Source organism: Theropithecus gelada, chromosome 5, assembly GCF_003255815.1.
Source record: "Theropithecus gelada isolate Dixy chromosome 5, Tgel_1.0, whole genome shotgun sequence".
Lineage (NCBI taxonomy): Eukaryota > Metazoa > Chordata > Mammalia > Primates > Cercopithecidae > Theropithecus > Theropithecus gelada.
The window spans coordinates 178,003,747-178,024,273 of NC_037672.1; the positions used below are offsets into that span (position 1 = coordinate 178,003,747).

At 37.8% G+C, this 20,527-nt stretch overlaps 1 long non-coding RNA gene across 1 annotated transcript in view; it reads right to left on the reverse strand.

The window, feature by feature from the left end:
• Window positions 1-479: 479 nt before the first annotated feature.
• Window positions 480-20,527, reverse strand: part of LOC112625374 — a 94,849-nt gene continuing 74,801 nt past the window's right edge. Inside the window, exon 3 of the long non-coding RNA XR_003119574.1 lies at window positions 480-868. This is a non-coding gene — a long non-coding RNA (uncharacterized LOC112625374). The remainder of the gene's footprint in view (window positions 869-20,527) is intronic.

Genomic DNA, 20,527 nt, shown 5'->3' on the forward strand with positions numbered 1-20,527 from the left:
CTTTCTTTTAAACAATTCTTGTAATCTATTCAGTTTTCCCATGTAGATAAAAACATTTATTTCAACCAAGAGCTTATAAAATCACACATATTAAAATTTGTGTTGTCTAGATTAATGTTATGCTGTACCCCATTTTAATGCATTAACCTTGACAAAAGAACGTTTCAGACTCCTTTAAAAGCAATAAACTTTTTTTTTTTTTTTTTTTGAGACGGAGTCTCGCTCTGTCGCCCAGGCTGCTGGAGTGCAGTGGCGCGATCTCGGCTCACTGCAAGCTCTGCCTCCCGGGTTCACGCCATTCTCCTGCCTCAGCCTCCCGAGTAGCTGGGACTACAGGCGCCCACAACCGCGCCCGGCTAATTTTTTGTATTTTTAGTAGAGACGGGGTTTCACCGTGGTCTCGATCTCCTGACCTTGTGATCCGCCCGCCTCGGCCTCCCAAAGTGCTGGGATTACAGACGTGAGCCACCGCGCCCGGCAAAAGCAATAAACTTTTAATATCAACTGATGCTTACGAACATTCTTGTTCTCAGTGAAATTTTATTTTCATTAACATCCAAGTATACTCTTTTAATTCCTTTTGCGTTTTTAAAATATTTATAATACCATTCATGAATCACTCCACTGCATCATCATACATTAACTTTGTTTTTTAAAACAACGTCAGTAAATTCCCTCATGTGTATTGCTTGATTTGAGCAACAAACCTCAAAACAAAACCAACAATAGAGTCAGCATCCCACTTCACAAATAAAAGTGTGAGGCTCAGAATCTCCCCCAGCTCCCAGGCCAGCCTTGGCTCTGGTTCAGGGCCGTCTTCTGATGTAAACCTCAGAACTCATTCTGTGCCATCCAGTTGCTGCTCTTTCTAAAGAAGAGAATATTGAGCATGAAGGATGAGATGTATCTTTTAACCACGCTCTCCTACCTTAATGCTAAGTCTTACATACTGAAAAATCCTCGCTATTGTGGAATTATTGTACCTTTCCTGCTGTGATTTGCAACAAAACACACCTTTGCTCTGCTAAAGCATTCAAATCACCCACTTCAAGTTGACTGTGCCCCACTCTTTCCGGGTTCAAGCACATAGTCAAAAAAAAAGAAAAAAAAAAAAAAAAAAAAAAAAAACCAGGGCATGTCAGTCTCCTATATAACAAACTTTCCAAGAGTGAGTGAGGGACAGTCTCTCTTTCCCTGTTGCCCAAAACAAGTTGGGCAGAAATTTTGCTTTAGTTTGTGCAGCTCCAGTGTGGCGTTATTTTAAACAGAACTTATCACTTATACTCCTGCGAGGGAGCAAAGATGTGATAAGATAAAAGAAATGAAGCTTCGAGTTATCTTTCTAATCCTCCTACCTGGGATTACTTTCAAAGAGTGTGTTTGCTCTTATCTCAGGGGAAATTCCCCTTCCTCTGGACTACAACATTCAGCTAAAGTATTTTAGAAAACATGGGATACTGTTTGTGACGATAACAAAAATATCTATCTTTTGAGAGTCTCTTACATAGAATACTATATCAAATATATTTATTCTTTTAGCTTGTTTCTGGACCCTTCCTCCTTTTCCAAAGACAAAGTGTCAATGGAGAACAAATAAATTTTTCTTCTATATGCTCAAAAGATTGTCTGAGGTGGGCTTTTCATCACAGCTTTCAGATTCTAGTTTAAGCTTTAATTTTGTGTGTGAATAAGTGATTACCAATACGAATGCAGTTCTGCCATAAAACGACCAACAGCTGATCAGTTATCCCATTAAGCACATTTTTAAGCTTATCTTGCCTTGAAGAGTATTTTATAGAAAGAAATGAACACACAGGTTATCTGCAAACTATATATCTCAGACAAAAACTTATTTTTCCATGCAAGAAAGTGGTATCCAAAGGATTAAAATTATATATTAGTTTTCTAATCTTAAAAGGAGAAAGGTTTAATGCAAATATCACACTATTCTAAATAGCAAGGAAGAAAAAAGGCAACAGTTTTAAAAATGCCAAAAACTTCCTATTTCCTCCACAACATGCAATCAGAGACAGAGTTTCAAGGACAAAAAGCATGTGTGTGTGCATGCATTTTTTTTTTTTTTTTGAGACTGAGTCTGGCTCTGTCGCCCAGGCTGGAGTGCGGTGGCCGGGTCTCAGCTCACTGCAAGCTCCGCCTCCCGGGTTCACGCCATTCTCCTGCCTCAGCCTCCCGAGTAGCTGGGACCACAGGCGCCCGCCACTTCGCCCGGCTAGTTTTTTGTATTTTTTAGTAGAGACGGGGTTTCACCGTGTTAGCCAGGATGGTCTCGATCTCCTGACCTCGTGATCCGCCCGTCTCGGCCTCCCAAAGTGCTGGGATTACAGGCTTGAGCCACCGCGCCCGGCCGTGTGCATGCATTTCAACTCTAAAAAGAGTGAAAGAAACTTCTCACAGTTGGAGCACAGTAGTGTTCTACTCAGCAGAAGGACGTGCAGGGAGTTGAAGTAGATTTTCACTTCTGAGTACACACATTTATATTATTTTCAAGAGGTTTTTAATTTAATTTCATGTATATATGTAGATGCCAGGATTCTTGCAAACATTTTTTAAGGTTTCAATGTATACCAACCTACATCACAATTTCTAGATTTAACTGAAAGCTTTAAAGGAATTGAGTGAGAATCAAACATCTAAATAAAGATTCCCCTTGATCTTCCATGTTTTCGTAGAAACAGCAAAGAAAAAAGTTGCTGGTTTCTGTGAGAAGCAATAAGTGAGCCATCTCATCTCTTTGAGGGTGAGATTTATTACTTGGGAGTTAAGTGTGCCTTTCTTATTCATAATAACAGCCACCTGAAATATCTTTATCTAGTAAATTAACATATACTTTGAGTATGTATAGTCCTGAATTTGACTTGCCGCATCACAACCAAACAGAATCGATTCTGTTAAATATAATTTGGAGATATTGATGTGTTTGCTGGTGTTTTGTTTAGACTTCATTTTAGTACATTATTTACTGCTGATTTCACATTCATAGGCATTTCATTTTATCCCTGGTTCTGGGATTTTAAAAATCATGCTTCAAATTATATGCAAATATTGAAACAAGAATGTAAAATAGTTCTAAACTCTAAATGTTTTCCCTTACCAAAGTTCCAGAAAAGTGCATCACTCAAATTGTATATAGTAAAAAATATAGAGAGAAAGTTGCTCTATTTTCTTTTTCAAATTAAGATTAACCAAATTATCTTAGAAATGACTGATACAAAAGTGGGGGGAACCAAATAGAAATCATGAACGTATGTGTTTTCTAAAATATGTTACTTTCCATGCAGTAAATGTTAGGTACTTCTTCCTTAGAAGTACCTATCATGCTATGGATAGAAAGGAAAAGAATGAGTTGACTCCAACTCTAAGAAGTTAGTAGAACAGCTTCAATTGATAAGGGAAAGACAGACAGACAGACACACACACACAGAGAGAGATATAAAGGTTACTAACAATAAAAGAAACAGTTTTTCAAAATGAATTGGAAGGTAGGAAGCGCTTGTAAAGGGTAGACTAGAATAGGTCATACTCGGGCCATGTTGGTCAAGTGAGACCTGGAAAATGTGATTTGGCTGTGGACTGATGGATGACGCAGGCAGAAGAGAAGGTACAGAAGACCATTTGTTGTCAGTCGGGTTCTCTGGAAACAGAGGCTTAGATGGAATTTGGGACTCAGGATGTTTATTTGGAATGCACACTTAAGCAGGATTGGACAGTGGGAGGAGTCAAACCATGGTGTGAGTCTGACAAAGCCTCAGCCAACCCAGCAGGATGTCAGGAACTTGCATGTCCCATCACAGCATCTTGCATTAGGCCAAAATGGATCTTTAGACTCTTCCTGGGTTGATCACCAGGAGTGTAAAGGACTTGACCTTGGTCTAGGTGGCTTTCTGCAGCCAAGGCTGTCCCTGAAGTTTTTGAGACTGCTGCTGACCATACCACGGATAGACAGCAAGTCCTTACTTGAAGGAAGATATGGGTGGCTCAGACTCATATCTGCCATATTAATGCATGAGGAAGAGCACACACCAGATGTTGGAGGAAGGCATAAGCAAGGTGTATGTGGGGTGGACGGTCACTAGTGAGGAAAGCCTGGAGTTGAGGGTCATAGCAGATCACGATCTCAGGAAAACAGAGCACGTGCTGGGAAGGTACTTAAATGCTGGTGTCAGGATTTTGCTCTTAATAGGGGAAGGAAGTGTAAATGAAATGAGAATGTGGCAAAGCAGCACTTGGGAAAGATTTTGTATGTGCTTTTGAAGGCCGTGTATCTGTTAGGAAAACAGGGAGAAGTGAGGAAAGCAGGATGATAACGCTTGTAAAAATGACTTCTGCTGCCGAGTATGGTGGCTCACACCTATAATCCCAGCACTTTGGAAGTCCGAGACAGGCAGATCACTTGAGGTCAGGAGTTTGAGACCAGCCTGGCTAACGTGGTGAAACCCTGTCTCTACTAAAAATATAAAAATTGGCCAGGCGTGGTGGTGTGCAACTGTAATTCCAGTTACTTGGGAGGCTAAGGCAGTAGACTCAGTTGAACCCAGGAGGCGGAGGCTTCAGTGAGTCATGATTGACATACTCCACTCCAGCCTGGGTGACAGAGCAAGACTCTGTCTGAAAAAAAAAAAAAAAACTCCTGCACGAAGATATGGAAGATAGTATGTTAGAGCAAACACATCTTAAACTACCAAAGTATTTCCTGAAAATATGCTGTTTAAACAAGTAATTTTGGGCAAAAAGAGACTTTCGACCAAACAGGTTATTCAAAACTTTTTTTTTTTTTTTTTAATTCATGTCTGCTCTGCAACCAGAAGTTGGCACATATTTGACTCATTCCAATCAATCAACTGGCCCCTCATTTACTAAATGTTTACTGAGTACCTACTAAGTGAATGAATTTTGTTCCCTGTTATGAGCAGCTCACAATGTAATGAGGGAAATAAAATGAATAGATAATTTGTAGTACAGCATTATCACGATAGGAACACAGGAAATGGGTGGTGAGGGTGGTAATAATTTCACCTGGAAGTGACTCTCCAGCTAAAGACTTTGTGGTCTAAGATAAAATGATAAAGAAACATTAAAGGAAGTAATAAGACTACATCCATATTTTAGAAAGGTGACCTGTGATAGTTAGAAGATGGAAAACCAAGTAGGAAAGCTACTGCAAGAGCTCAGATAGTAGAGAAAAGATGGCAATTAAGATTTATTGCACACCTATTATGTGCCCCTCTCTGTTCTAATTTTTTATATATATATATACATATATATATATATAAAATTTAATCTTCACAATAATGAAGTTTAAAATGGGTGACAATGTTGTTTGGATTTTTCTTATGATTATATCAACTCTATGTTGGCTTCTAACATTGGCAAACTCAGGTGATTAAGAATTGTGAGGCCGGGCGCGGTGGCTCACGCCTGTAATCCCAGCACTTTGGGAGGCCGAGACGGGCGGATCACAAGGTCAGGAGATCGAGACCATCCTGGCTAACACGGTGAAACCCCGTCTCTACTAAAAAATACAAAAAACTAGCCAGGCGTGGTGGCGGGTGCCTATAGTCCCAGCTACTCGGGAGGCTGAGGCAGGAGAATGGCGTGAACCCGAGAGGAGGAGTTTGCAGTGAGCTGAGATCCGGCCACTGCACTCCAGCCTGGGTGACAGAGCAAGACTCCGTCTCAAAAAAAAAAAAAAAAAAAAAAGAATTGTGGTTGATGTCATCAATAACAATTTTAAAAAAGCAAAGATAAAATTTGGAAAAAAAATTAAGAGGACCATTGTGAAAGATAAGCATCATTGCTTAAGAGAAAGAAAATGACGTTAATAGAACAGGAAATATTATTTAGGAATTAAAAGTTAATTCTCTTGTGCAAAATTCAACTAATTTATGAAAATCATAAACTACACACCTTCACATACACACACTAAGATATTGAGGGAGAAATATCAGTAAACATGGAAAGGAGGATATAAAACCACATTATGCTTTTAAACTCAATATGCTTGAGCAACAATAAATAGAATGGCAAAATATTTACAGAGGAACAAAATTAGCCTAAGGAAAATACTCTTAAAATACAGTGCAACCCACTGAAATAGTCACAGTCAGCATCCAGCTTGTGGGTGTGCATGTGATCTCAATTATGAGCCTTGGAAGAGAGAAATGAAAAGGAAAGGATAAAAGAAAGAACACAACAGTATTAATATTTGTAGAGAATTTAAACATAGTATGTAACACCCGTGCATACCATTACTCTTATCACTGACTTCTTCATTACATTCATCTCTAACATAAGTATGCAAATTATGTGTGTATATATATACATGCAGTGTATATGTGTGTGTGTGTGCATGTGTGTATCTATATATCTGTATGTGTGTGCATGTATGTATCTATATATACATATATACAGATATATATACATATATAGATACATGCACACACACATATACTGCATGTATATATACACATACATAACATACGTATATATCTGCATATATACGTGTATATAGATAGATAGATACATACATACACACATGCAGTCCCTCTTCTCCACATCATAAGTTCCATGAGGCTGGGTTTTGCCATGTTCAAAACTGTGTCCTCTTAGCACCAAAAATTGTGTCTTGGCACATTCTAGATATTAGTATTCATTGAATGCTAAATGAATGAGATGTACGTATTATTTCTTTTTATTTTATAATTAAGAAATCACATAGTATTTCTTAAAATTTAAGAAATACTGAATAAACTGATGTTCCCTTGCTCAAGATCTCCAAAGTGTGGAGACACATTTTGAACCCAAGTTCAATTGGTCTAACGTCCATATCTTTTGCTGTATAAGCACTGCCTTTTGAGATGTTAAAAAACCATCTCCCATAAGACTTTTCGTTAATTTACCTGATTTGATTTTGTGTGATATATAAAACATGAAGAAGGATGATGGTGAATTATATAGGCGTGGTGGTGACGGCCACCTTTAGTGCTAGCTACTTGGAAGGCTGAGGCGGGAGGTTCACTTGAGCCTAGGAGATTGTAGTGAGCTATGATCGTGCCACTGCACTCCAGCTTGGGAGACAGAGCTAGACCCTGTCTCTATAACAAATAATAATAATAAATAAAATTTTAAAAATGAAAAGGAGGTATGATGGTGTATTTCTTAGTCCATTTGTGACTGCTATAACAAAATACCATAAACTGTGTGGCTTATAAATAAGCATAAATTTATTTCTCACAGTTCTGGAAATCCAACTTCAGTATCTAGTACAGGGTCCGCTTCCCAGTTCACAGACAATGCCTTTTAGCTGTGTCCTCAGTAGAAGCGGTGATAGAGCTTCTTGAGGTTCTTTTATGAAAGCAGTAATCTCATTTACAAGGGGTCCTAAAGACCTAATCACCTCCCAAATGCCCCACCTCTTACCACAATCACCTTGAGAGTTAGGATTTCAACACATGAAATCTGGGAGGTTCCAGGGAGGGGGCAAACATTGAGACTGTAGCAGATTGCCACTGAAACATCTTTAAAGATTAAGTTCATGGTTCACAGCAGCTTTATAAAAGAAAAATGGATTCTTGAAAATTGACAATATGCATCTTTTCACTTTGTGACAAACGATGATGTAAATAATACTCTATTTTAAAGTTATAATATGTCTATTTGCACCAAACATTTTGTTATACTTTAATGGTTGTAGAAAACAATTAGTGAATTTTGAATTCGTATGAAGCTAACCTTATTTATTATCATTTTCATGACAAAACATAATCAAGTGGTAAGAAGCAGAGATCTGAAGATTTTTTATGGTCATTTTTTTAACATGCTGGGCAAATCAGTTTATTAATTATCTCTTTTTCATGAGTAACACCAAAGTAAAAGAACTTAGCTGGCTGCTCTTGGAGGTTAGAGAATGAACACAGCTCCTGTGGACTTAACACAGGCTGATGAATACCATTAAGTTATGAGCTCTTTTGATAATCACAAAAAGGGATGCCCAGACGCATCTATATATAATCATCTTATTTTTGCCAGACTCCTGATTGGTAGTAATTACTTTAGCAGAATGAATGTTGAGATCACTGTTGTGTATATTAAGACAGCTCCAAGGAATCAATACAATGAATCATAGTTAATGTATTTTGCACATAAGACGTGAACTGAGCTTCTAACACCTTTCTTTTTCTATTTACTTATATTTGCCACTGAAATTTTGGGGATCATTCTAATTTAGTAGTGATCATATAAATACATTTATAATTTTCACAATTTAAAAAATCAATTTCACAGTTAACGTGGCTGCTGTTTTATTAAAATGAAGCAGAAGAGGTAAAACAGAGAGGTGAATGTATACACTCAAAACATTTCTTGTATACTTCCTCATTGCTCTAATAAAAGTTATATTCTCATTTGTTATCTATGTCTAATGTCTCACAAATACTTTTCTTTTTTTTTTTTTTTTTTTGAGATGGAGTCTTGCTCTGTCACCCAGGCTGGAGTGCAGTTGTGCAATCTCGGCTAACTGCAACCTCCCCCTCAAGTGATTCTCCTGCCTCAGTCTCCCGAGTAGGTGGGAGTACAGGCACCTGCCACCACGCCCGGCTAATTGTTTGTATTTCTAGTAGCGATGGGGTTTTGCTGTGTTAGCCAGGATGGTCTTGATCTCCTGATCTCGTGATCTGCCCACCTCAGCCTCCAAAGTGCTAGGATTACAGGTGTGAGCCACCACTCCCAGCCCTCACGAATACTTTTATATAGCCACTAAAGAATACTTTAGTCCTTTAGTTCGTGTTATGCAGCTGTCTTTCTACAGATTAGCTTTTATTACTACCCATTAATTCGGGTAGAGTCGTTCTGCCCTTTTTGGAGGTTTAGTTTTTCTTTATCTCTAAAAGCACCCTGGTCACACAGGCACGTGTGTGTACACACGCAGAGCATGACTGCCATGTTTTCTCTTTCTTCTCCTCCGCTTGTTTCTCTTTCTCCCTTGCTCATTATTAGTTGCTGATTGCATTTAGTATTTCTCCCTGGGATATTCTGCTAACGTATGAAGTGGTACTGGTATGTGCAGTGCTTGGCCCTGTAATTGGTTAACATTAACAACCTGAGCTCTGTTGTATTTGTAAACATGTTTGTTACCCATCTACATTATGAACCTATTACAAAATACTTGCTGATTTTTGACATCATTTTTAAAATATTCTGATAAATATAATTTTTATTTAAGAAATTATTTGTTGTTTTTTTATGGCACTTGCATAATGAATCCAGTGTTGCTAATTGTAACGCTTATTACATTCCTTACCTAATTTCTGCTTACATTTTCCAAAAGTGATACCTGCCTTTTCCCTCCCTCCCATGTTTAAGAATATTTAAATTGGCGGGGCGCGGTGGCTCAAGCCTGTAATCCCAGCACTTTGGGAAGCCGAGACGGGCAGATCACGAGGTCAGGAGATCGAGACCATCCTGGCTAACACGGTGAAACCCCGTCTCTACTAAAAAATACAAAAAACTAGCCGGGCGCGGTGGCGGCGCCTGTAGTCCCAGCCACTCGGGAGGCTGAGGCAGGAGAATGGCGGGAACCCGGGAGGCGGAGCTTGCAGTGAGCTGAGATCCGGCCACTGCACTCCAGCCTGGGTGACAGAGCGAGACTCTGTCTCAAAAAAAAAGAATATTTAAATCCCAGTGAGTCTTTCTGTTGTTGCTGTTGTTTTATTTTAACTTGATGCACAATCTGGTGATACTGTTCTGTCATTTGAAATTTCACAAAAAGTTTGCACAATGTACATTTCTTCAAAGCCACTTGCAAGTATTCCACTTCATTGAGACCAAGATTTTTCATCTTTAAAAAGCAGACACTGTAATATTGCCTATCTCAAAGGGTTGTTATGAGAATTTGATAAAGTCATATGTGGAAAATACCTAATAAAGTGCCTAGCCTGTGGCAAACATTAGTTTATACTATTTTTCTGTATGATTGTTAGGATCTATAATTTTTCAAATACATAAGTAATTTTCAACAAAAAGCCATAGTCTAACACTTAAGGCCATTGGCATTTGTCAAAATTCAGATCTTTCTGCTTGATTGAAACAGTGAATAGTAATATATTTTTTCCTGGAATATTTTTGAGTAATTTTAGATATGTGAGTTTTTATTTCAAGAAACTATGATGTTAAACATTTGTATTTTCAATGCCTTACCAACCTCTTTCCTCATGTCAAAAAAAAAAAAAAAAAATGATAACCTCTGAAATTGGTTGTTTTATCTGGTCTAATTAATTCCTTCTGTTAAACTATAGTAATTATTAGAAAGAGTAATTAGGTGTTAGGAGGACGAGGCGGGCGGATCACAAGGTCAGGAGATCGAGACCATCCTAGCTAACAGGGTGAAACCCCGTCTGTACTAAAAATACAAAAAATTAGCTGGGCGTGTAGGTGGGCGCCTGTAGTCCCAGCTACTTGGGAGGCTGAGGCAGGAGAATGGCGGGAACCCGGGAGGCGGAGCTTGCTGTGAGCTCCACTGCACCTCAGCCTGGGCAACAGAGTGAGACTCCATCTCAAAAAAAAAAAAGAAAAAAGAAAAGAAAAAAGAAAAAAAGAAAGAGGAATTAGGTGGTAGAGGAACGGAAAGAAAAGATGACTCTGTATTTCTAATTTACCTAAGAAAGAGAAATAAAAGAGTCGGCAGGGGAAACATACCGTAGTAAGTTTAACTTTCTCTTGAGCCCTGAAACAGCTCAGTCAGTGTAGATCAGGTACAATAGTACCTCTTTTATCCCCTCTCTCTGTTTTTATTTCCCAAAAGCAACAAAAATGTATGCTTAGCTCCAGGGGAGAACTGCTTTCCTCAAGCTGGAAGCCTGTACAACTGTCATCTCCAATACACTTCTACACCTATGTTACAGAGAAAATTCTTGCATTTCTTGGGTATGTGAATGGTTAGTTTCAAAGTTCGTTTTAAGACAGCTTTACAAGCCCTTTAACTCTGCATAAACCCACAGAGAGTTTCCTTCTCTAAGTTTACAAAAGCTGGTCCCTGAGCTATGGGATAAGAAATAACTCACAATATCTTATGTGTGTGTGTGTGTGTGTGTGTGTGTGTGTGTGTTACTTTGAACCTATTACATTGATACTAAAAGTCAGAAGCAAAACCATTGAAAAAAAAAATCAAGTTTTCTTTGATTTTGAGTATTAGTTACTTCCCTATGATAACTTATAGTGATATTATAACATTAAGTTGTTGTGTTTTATTTATTGTATTTGTATGAATTCTAAAAGTAACTGAAATTGACATAGTAATTTCCAATGTAGTGCATGTTTCCATTAAAATAACCACTTAAAAATGACGTGTATTACCTGCACCCTGTTTGAAGACTGAAACCAATAACAGGGTAATAATTTCAGTGAACATTCTGGATTAGATTGGTTCTGTACTGGATTACATGGATACATGATCCTAGGATCCATGAATATGTAAGATGTAATAGTGATAGGGACAGGAGACTGGGAAATTCTGGGCCCCAACCTCAAGCCTGGGACCACAGCCCAAAGTGAGAACATACATTCCTGTTTTCCACTTGAATGTTGCCTTTTCCAAAACCACCCATGGCCCAGCCTATTCCTCATCGTGTGTCCATAAAAACCCCAGGATCTGCTGGCGGAGAGAGAAGAGGAGAAGCAGTTCGATGTTGGAGAGAAGTAGCTTGCCTTCAGAGGGATAGCTTGACAGCATGACTTCAGATAAGAGTCTGGCTGGAAACCACTAAACTTCAGAGGAAGATCACCTTCCCACTCCATCTCCTTTCCAGCTCCCCTTCCTGCTGAGAGCCACTTTCATCAGCAATAAAATCCTCTGCATTCACCACCCTTCAATTCATTTGTGCAACCTGAGTTTTTCTGGACATCGAACAAGAGCTCGAGTACCACGTGTGCGGATGCAAAAGGCTGTCACATGGACCCTCTGCCCTTGCTGGCAGAAAGTAGCCACCTCGCACAAAAAGGCAGAGGACTCACTGAGCTGTTAACACTTTAGCTGTCCACGGACATGGCAGAGCTAAAAGAGCACTATAACGTGTGTATTCCGGGGCTTCAGCGGTCATGGACACCCCCCTGGATGCTGCCACGAGGCCACTCTGGAGTTCATTTCTGCCAGTACCCAAAAGCGCTCTCCCCGGCTCCTGTACCTGCTCCTGCTAGGCGTTGAGCACAGAGGGCTCAAGTGAATGGAGTTTGGCTCTGCCAGTGCCAAAGCAGCTGGCTAGCTCCAGCGCTCACACTCCAGTTTCTGCCTGCAAAGGAGCCAGAGGAAATTTCCTGTTTCAGTAGATATGTAATATCCATGAATATGTAATAAGTAATAAGATTAATTTACAGATGAACATTGCCACACTGTTAAGTGCAAAGATAAATATAGCAATTGTGGGAGAAAAAGTCAGCTTAGATTTGATAGACATCTAATCCTATGTCTGTGTGACCACTTCCCCTAAAAATTTTATGCTTGAAACCACCAAGAATCACCTTGCACCTTATATAAGCTGCCGACAGTTTTTCTGTCTAGTTTTATTCATTTAGCCACAATAACCTTCACTCCGCTTCAAGGCTGCCCTGAGGCGCCCTGTATCCAGCTCATGTCAGGATGTCTTGAAGCAGCTTCTAAGCATGAAGTCTTGCAGCCTCCTGGAAGCTCTGCAAAGACAGCCGCAGGTGATGAGATGAAACGGACAGCAATACCTATAGTAAGTGCTTGAATTCCATGCCTTCTCCAAAATATGTGCCCTAGGCAAGAACCCAATTTACTCCCCCTGGGGCCAACTTTGAACAATCCCTTTCCTCTGTGTTTGGGTAGAAATGTTGGCACCACAGAATCTGCAGTAATGTCGCATCTTTTAGAAAATAATTTGAACTCATTAAAAATGACTATAATTTGTAACTACTGTAAATCAGTCAATTTCGCCCTTAAATAAAATCATCACATTATATTGAGGCCGAGTTCAAAGTTTCAGTTGCCCACGTTTTAATGAGTGGTAAGTTACGTGAAGGAGATTTTGTGCATTTAGACTTAAATTCTTTATTTTTAACTGGCATAGTTATGTTGGAAATATGTAAGCAGCAAGGTTCCAGAATTATCTGCAACTCAAGATGTGATATAAAATGTATTCTATTTAATGAGCTCTGCATTCCATTGACTGTTGAACTATACATCAATTGCATGCCCCTTCCTTTCAACATTCAAACTGTTTAGCTCCCACTAATAGGTACATTAAACAGAATCTTGCTACAAATATGAACGTAGACATCATAGCTATATGCATTTCTGCCTAGGCTCACACTTTTTTAAAAGCTCCTAAGAGAAATCTTCACAAAGATAAACTGTAACCCTTTTTGTGCAGTGTTTGCTAATGGAGAAAGATATGATGTGCGTTTTTTCTGTACACAGCTGAACTAGTGTACAGTGATACCAACTAGGAAAAAATGAGAAAGTTGGAATAATCACTGTATCATTATGGACATAGGCAATTGATGAATTGTTCTCTTTATGTCTTTGAGTGCCTTTGGTGAAAAAGTGTGAAAATAACACTATTTAAAATTGTAAATTGAATCACAATGCTATAATAGTACTTTGAAAACAATGATGGATGTTGTTAAATAGCGGGCTAAATGAGGTCTGAAATATTACAAAGGTAATCTATACTCATAAGTAAACAGTTAATAATCTCAAAAGAGAGATTTAGAAGGAACATTATTCATTCGCTAGTGTTTCAAATGGCTTTTGACTAATTACCTATTAAGAATGAGAAAATTATCTGAACTCCAGAATAAAATTCACATAAATGCTATCTGCTAAAAAAGAAAAAAAATGAAAGAAAATCATTCATTAAAAAGACACTTAAGAAAAAAAGCTTACTACTTGTGTTTCTAACAGAGAATATGAAAATAGTCTTGCTTTTACATTTTTTAACCTATTTGTGAAAATATAACTTTGTAGATCAGCTTAAATAATAGGTTTAATAATGAGCATCTTTAAGAAGTCAATATGAATTGTATGTTATTATCGTCTTGGTTGTGGATCTTTAGAAAAAAATATTTAAGTGAATGTTAATACTCATAGCTAGTCGTAGAAGAAAATATTTTATTCTTGCTTTGTTTCTCTCTGTCTCTCACACACACATACATATATAGTTTCTCTTAACTGGAGAGTTTATTGGTTTAGATAAAAATTTCACACAAATAACAAAATATGATTTTAAAGATTCTTAGTGGCATGAAGCTATTTCATTTCACTTCCATAAAATCATAAAAGCACCTCCATAATGGGAGCAAAATATATGAATGAAATCAAACTCTATATGCTTACTAAAGCATTGATTTTTTTCTTCTATATTATTGCACATTGGTGTTGTATGCTGTGGAATACTGTATTTTGGACTTTGGACTTTTTTGGTAGAGAGTCAAATAGTTGCTATAGACATTGTATTTTGAAATTTGTGGAAATATTACAGTGTGGAAAAATAACATGTCAGAAAAAATGTAAGTGTTTATAAATCTGCCAGTAACACATACCTTAAATGAGATTATTCTGCAAATGGTAGAATTTGAGTTCTAGAATTTAAAATAAGTACAGATTTAGTCATTAACATTAAATTCTGTTGTAAGCATATATAGAAATACAGTTATAGTGTTATTTTCACAAAATATGGAGAGTAACGGTTACACAAATACCTCATGAAACATATAAGCTAATCATTTCCCTTCATTTTGCATAAATTGGCCATGCAATTTTGCTACATAAATGTAACCTTCAATGTAATTTGATACCCTTTCAAATGGTTTCTGCAGTCAAAAAAATCCTGAATTATATCATGTGTGTTACTAATATTGGCTTCTCTGCAAGGTTGAGTAAACAGAAAATAAAATGAAAACATCTGCAGAAAGTGATCCCAGTATGAACTATTGCCATAACATTTCATTCCAATCAGAATCACTGTTTACTTTCAATATTAAGACCAGCAGTAGGTAAGACCACTGGCTGAAAATTAAAAGCTAATCTATGGAAAATTGTGGCCAAGGGATGTGTAGTCTACATTTGAACATTTGTTAAATAAATAATGAAACATAAGAAAGAGACTAAACCCTTTCAGAATCCTTGGGTTTTATTTATACCCTGATGCCCACACCAGCAGGCTGCAATTCTCACAGTGGAGCCGTTTTGACCATCTGGGGCCTGGAGTGAGCCACAGCTCGTCAGACAATGTCCTTCTCATTTGCTTAGTCAATTGTTTTTAAAGAGCTTTGAGATTCCTTTTGCAGGAAAGTTGATTTTCTTTTTTTGGAACGTACTACTTATTCTGATTTTTTGAACTTCTTCTTTCCAATAAAACTGCTATAAAACCTCTTCCAATTCACACTGCAATTTGATGAATTACCTTCTCAGGATTTCATTATAAATGTGTTTTAAAGTGCTACTGCAGAGAATGAGGTGTTTGGAAATAACAAATAGGTACAGGGCAAATGAAAAGCTGTACATTGAAATGCTTTGAGTTCTGAGTATACCAGTAAGCAGTTCGTTTAATTCCTTAGAGCATCTGTGTATTACATTATTATTATTAGGCAGGGTTATTTTGTTATTAATATAAAATAGAATGCATCTGTGCTGGAGAAGAATCCCACATCAGGTGTATGACAGACCTGACCTCTGAGCAAACCACAGAATCCAATGGAGTCTGGTTTGTGATTAAGGGCAATGATACATGACGTCTTCTAGCCATGCGGTGAAGTGAGGTGACCTTACTGAGCTATGTCACTTCATGATTTTGTAATCATTTCTTTTAAGGGTTTAAAAGTTCATTACACATTGCAAAGCCATTGAAGAATAAATGTACAGCAAATCTGTGTGAGATAAGTTTATTCTCTGTCTTATTTTTTTTTTTTTTTTTTTGAGATGGAGTCTGGCTCTGTCACCCAAACTGGAGTGCAGTAGCCGGATCTCAGCTCACTGCAAGCTCCGCCTTTCAGGTTCACGCCATTCTCCTGCCTCAGCCTCCCGAGTAGCTGGGACTACAGGCGCCCGCCACCTCGCCCGGCTAGTTTTTTGTATTTTTTAGTAGAGACGGGGTTTCACCGGGTTAGCCAGGATGGTCTCGATCTCCTGACCTTGTGATCCGCCCGTCTCAGCCTCCCAAAGTGCTGGGATTACAGGCTTGAGCCACCGCGCCCAGCCTATTCTCTGTCTTAAAACCAGACTTGTCAAAGTTCCTAATTCCTCCCTACCCAATTTATTGGCTATTCCTGGTAGACTCATGTTAATGAAATCCGAAGTATTAGAATTATCCAATCGCTCATCTGCAGGACATCCGAGGGTTTAACCTGACCAAAGAGAACAAGTCTGTCATCCCATACCAAACAATCAGAGCCTTTAAGGCTGATTGTTTACTACTGCAGCATTAATTACCATCAATTTTTTTTTTTTTAATTTTAGTAAAACAACGTTTCATTTCAACCTGAAAGGCTTCTAAACGTTTACCATTTTGTGATGGTATTTTAATATTTTTGGAGTTCCGGCCAATCATTAAAATCAGATTGGCTGTATAAAATGAAACAAGGAATTCATCAGTTTTAATTTGACTGACTTATTGATAGGGTTGGCGACTGCAAATCCTGACTTACCTGTGTCACAGTTAAACCACTTGTATCACACATCTGCATAGAACATACTTCATCCCTGAAACCAGAACGTGTGGTGCAGTACATGCGGCTCTCACCTGGCTTCCCTCAAGTAAGGTGACAATGGTAGCAATATCGAGTGGAATGACATGTTCCTTAGGATTTGGAGTAACGTGAATACAACAGGTGCAAAGGAGTCAGTGTCTAGCCCTTTCCCCTACTTTTGATTTAGAAGCGATATAAAACCAGGGCCCAGGGTAAGGTAGGCCTTCTAAATTCTTGCTGAACCAATGAAGCAATGAATTAACTAATAGCTTTATTTCTGAAAGGGGCCTCTGAATAATTCATTAGGTACAATTTTAGGTAATTTACTAGAGTTTAAGAAGCAGAAGTACATTAATAATTATTTGCTGTATTTTTTGTTTCTTTCTTTTCTAAAAATGGGTAAAGATACTAAAGGTTTAGTGATCTGTCCAAGATCACAGGGCCACAGAAAGTACAAACGAGAATGCAGGATCCTCTACTCACAGTTCAAAGTATTTTCCACTGTATCCTTTTTTTTTTTTTTTTGAGATGGAGGCTCGCTCTGTTGCCCAGGCTGGAGTGCGGTGGCACGATCTCGGCCCACAGCAACCTGCACTTCCCGGGTTCAAGTGATTCTCATGCCACAGCCTCCCAAGTAGCTAGGATTACAGGCGCATGCCACCATGCCTAGCTAATTTTGTATTTTTTAGCAGAGATGGGGTTTCACCGTGTTTGCCAGGCTGGTCTCGAACTCTTAACCTCAAGTGATCTGCCTGCATTGGCCTCTAGGTTCAAAATTATTTTATTCTTGATGATTATTGTGAAAAAGAAGTTAAAATGTCCAGTCTTGGAATTACTGAAGATTAACAATAATTTAAAACAAATATTTGTGTTTCGAATATAACAGTCTATCTGGTATACATTGATTCATTCATTCATTTTATAACGACTTGTTGAAAAGGCTGATAGACAGTGAAAAACCCAAGAAGTACAGACCTGCACTCACTGTGACACGCCAGAATCATGGTTAGAAGGATAAGTCACAGGAACGATCATAAACAAATGAAGATATTCAGTATTATTTAGATTACTAGAAGATGTAAATGTCTATTTACTTTTATTATGACCCATTATCTTTACCAAATGGCTTTTATTATAAAGAGCCCATGTAAAACATAGATTTATTGGAAAGTAAATTACAAAAAGCACCAGCAGAACAAAATGTTAGGTAGAAAATTACCAAACTCCATCATTTTCAGTTACGATACAGACCTAATTGATCTCTGGTTCTACACATTGTCCAAGTGAACACAGACTATGTCTCTCCAGCTGGAAAGATGAAACTTAGTTTGATTCAGACATTTATCAATTTCTGTTGTGACTTTTCCCATTTTAGCAGAATTAGATATTTTTTATTTTATCCCCAGTGGGTTAATGAGGTTTATTAAGTGGGAGAGCTCCATTCGTAAGTTATACTGCATTTCCTTTGTTCTTTTATGGTTATTCAAATAATTCAGGATGACATAATTTAAAGACAAGAAACTCATCAACATTACATGCCTATATGTCTGCTTCACAAATTACTACAACATATATAAATAATAACTCGTTTAGCACTAACAAATGCAATATTCATGTATTGTTATTCTTTTCAACTAGATCTTCCTATTTAAGGTAACTTTCAGATACCTATACATATACACAATGGGGCCGGGCGCGATGGCTCAAGCCTGTAATCCCAGCACTTTGGGAGGCTGAGACGGGCGGATCACGAGATCAGGAAATCGAGACCATCCTGGCTAACATGGTGAAACCCTATCTCTACTAAAAAATACAGAAAACTAGCCAGGCACGGTGGCTCACGCTGATGGCTCCCAGCACTTTGGGAGGCCGAGGCGAGCAGATCACGAGGTCAGGAGATCGTAGACCATCGTGGCTAACACGGTGAAACCCCGTCTCTACTAAAAAATACAAAAAACTAGCCGGGCGAGGTGGCGCGCGCCTGTAGTCCCAGCTACTCGGGAGGCTGAGACAGGAGAATGGCGTGAACCCGGGAGGCGGAGCTTGCAGTGAGCTGAGATGGCGCCACTGCACTCCAGCCTGGGCGACAGAGCGAGACTCTGTCTCCAAAAAAAAATAAATAAAGAAATAAATATATACAATGATCGTTTTTAAGCACAATATTATAAAATGCATTATACTAGAATATTCTCTGTCTCTATATAGAGAAAATATATAAATATGAATATAAATGTATAAAATATATAAACGTATATATATATACACACACATATATATAGATATGCATTGCCCTACCATAATTGGCTGGGCATGGCAGATATATACACAGAGAGAAAGAATAGATATAGATATAGACGTGTGTGTGTGTGGTGTGTATACACATACATATATATAGAGAGATCCTAAATATAGAGAGATAGAATATATATATTCTAGTATTTTGGTATACATTGGTTCATTCATTCATTTGATAATGACTTGTTGAAAACACTGATAGTAAGGAAGCCAAGAAATACAGACCTGTACTCATTGTGGCAGACAGTAGAATCATAGTTAGAAGGATAAGTCACTGGAGAGATGATGAAAAATAAATGAATATATTCCTATATATCTAACTATAACATATAACTGTATCTAATATATAACCTATATAATATATAACCTGTAGAATAACTGAAAAGGATTGAGTTTGGTAATTTTCTATCTGACATTTTACATTATATATATGATATATATGACATTTTATATAATATATATAATATATAACCTATACAATAACTGAAAACGATGGAGTTTGGTAATTTTCTATCTGACATTTTATTCTCCTTGTACTTTTGTAATTTACTTTGCAGTAAATCTGTGCTTTACATGGGCTCTTTATAATAAAAAGCCATTTGGTAAAGATAATGGATCATAATAAAAGTAAATAAACGTTTACTTCTAGCACAGGGCTTTCCCTAATAGTGATTGCATTTTAAATTTCTACAGTTAGGTGGCGCAAGGCCCTTATACAAATGTAATTTATTTTTAAGGGTTTGTGTTTGGAAGAATGACTCACACAGCCTTGAAACTGGGTGGTCCATCAGACCTCATTCCAGCTAGCACAGGGCTTTCCCTATTAGCGACCTGTTTCAGGACATAGATATTTGTTTGCTTGTGACAGCTGCCTTTGGGATTTTCTAAATACAGAGATCTTTGGTTTCTCTCTCTCTCTCTCCCTCTCTATCTATAGATAGATGTGTGTGGATATAGACATACATATATATATAGACATATATATTTATAGACATGTATATATCTCTCTATATATATATCTATATATAGACATGTATCTATCTATTTATATATATATATAGAGAGAGAGAGAGAATCACTATGTTGCCCAGGCTGATCTCGAATTCCTGGCCTTAAGCAATTCTCCCACCTCATTGGGATTTTCTAAATACAGAGATCTTTGGTTTCTCTCTCTCTCTCTCCCTCTCTATCTATAGACAGATGTGTGTGGATATAGACATACATATATATATAGACATATATATTTATAGACATGTATATATCTCTCTCTATATATATCTATATATAGACATGTATCTATCTATTTATATATATATATATAGAGAGAGAGAGAATCACTATGTTGCCCAGGCTGATCTCGAATTCCTGGCCTTAAGCAATTCTCCCACCTCAGCCTCCCAAAATGTGAGATAAGAAGTGTGAGCCCTGCTCCCAGCCTAGAATATTTTTTATCTTCAAATAAAAATACATAAGCTCTGTAGTTGAACAAAAGTAGCTGAAAATATGATATGAGTAT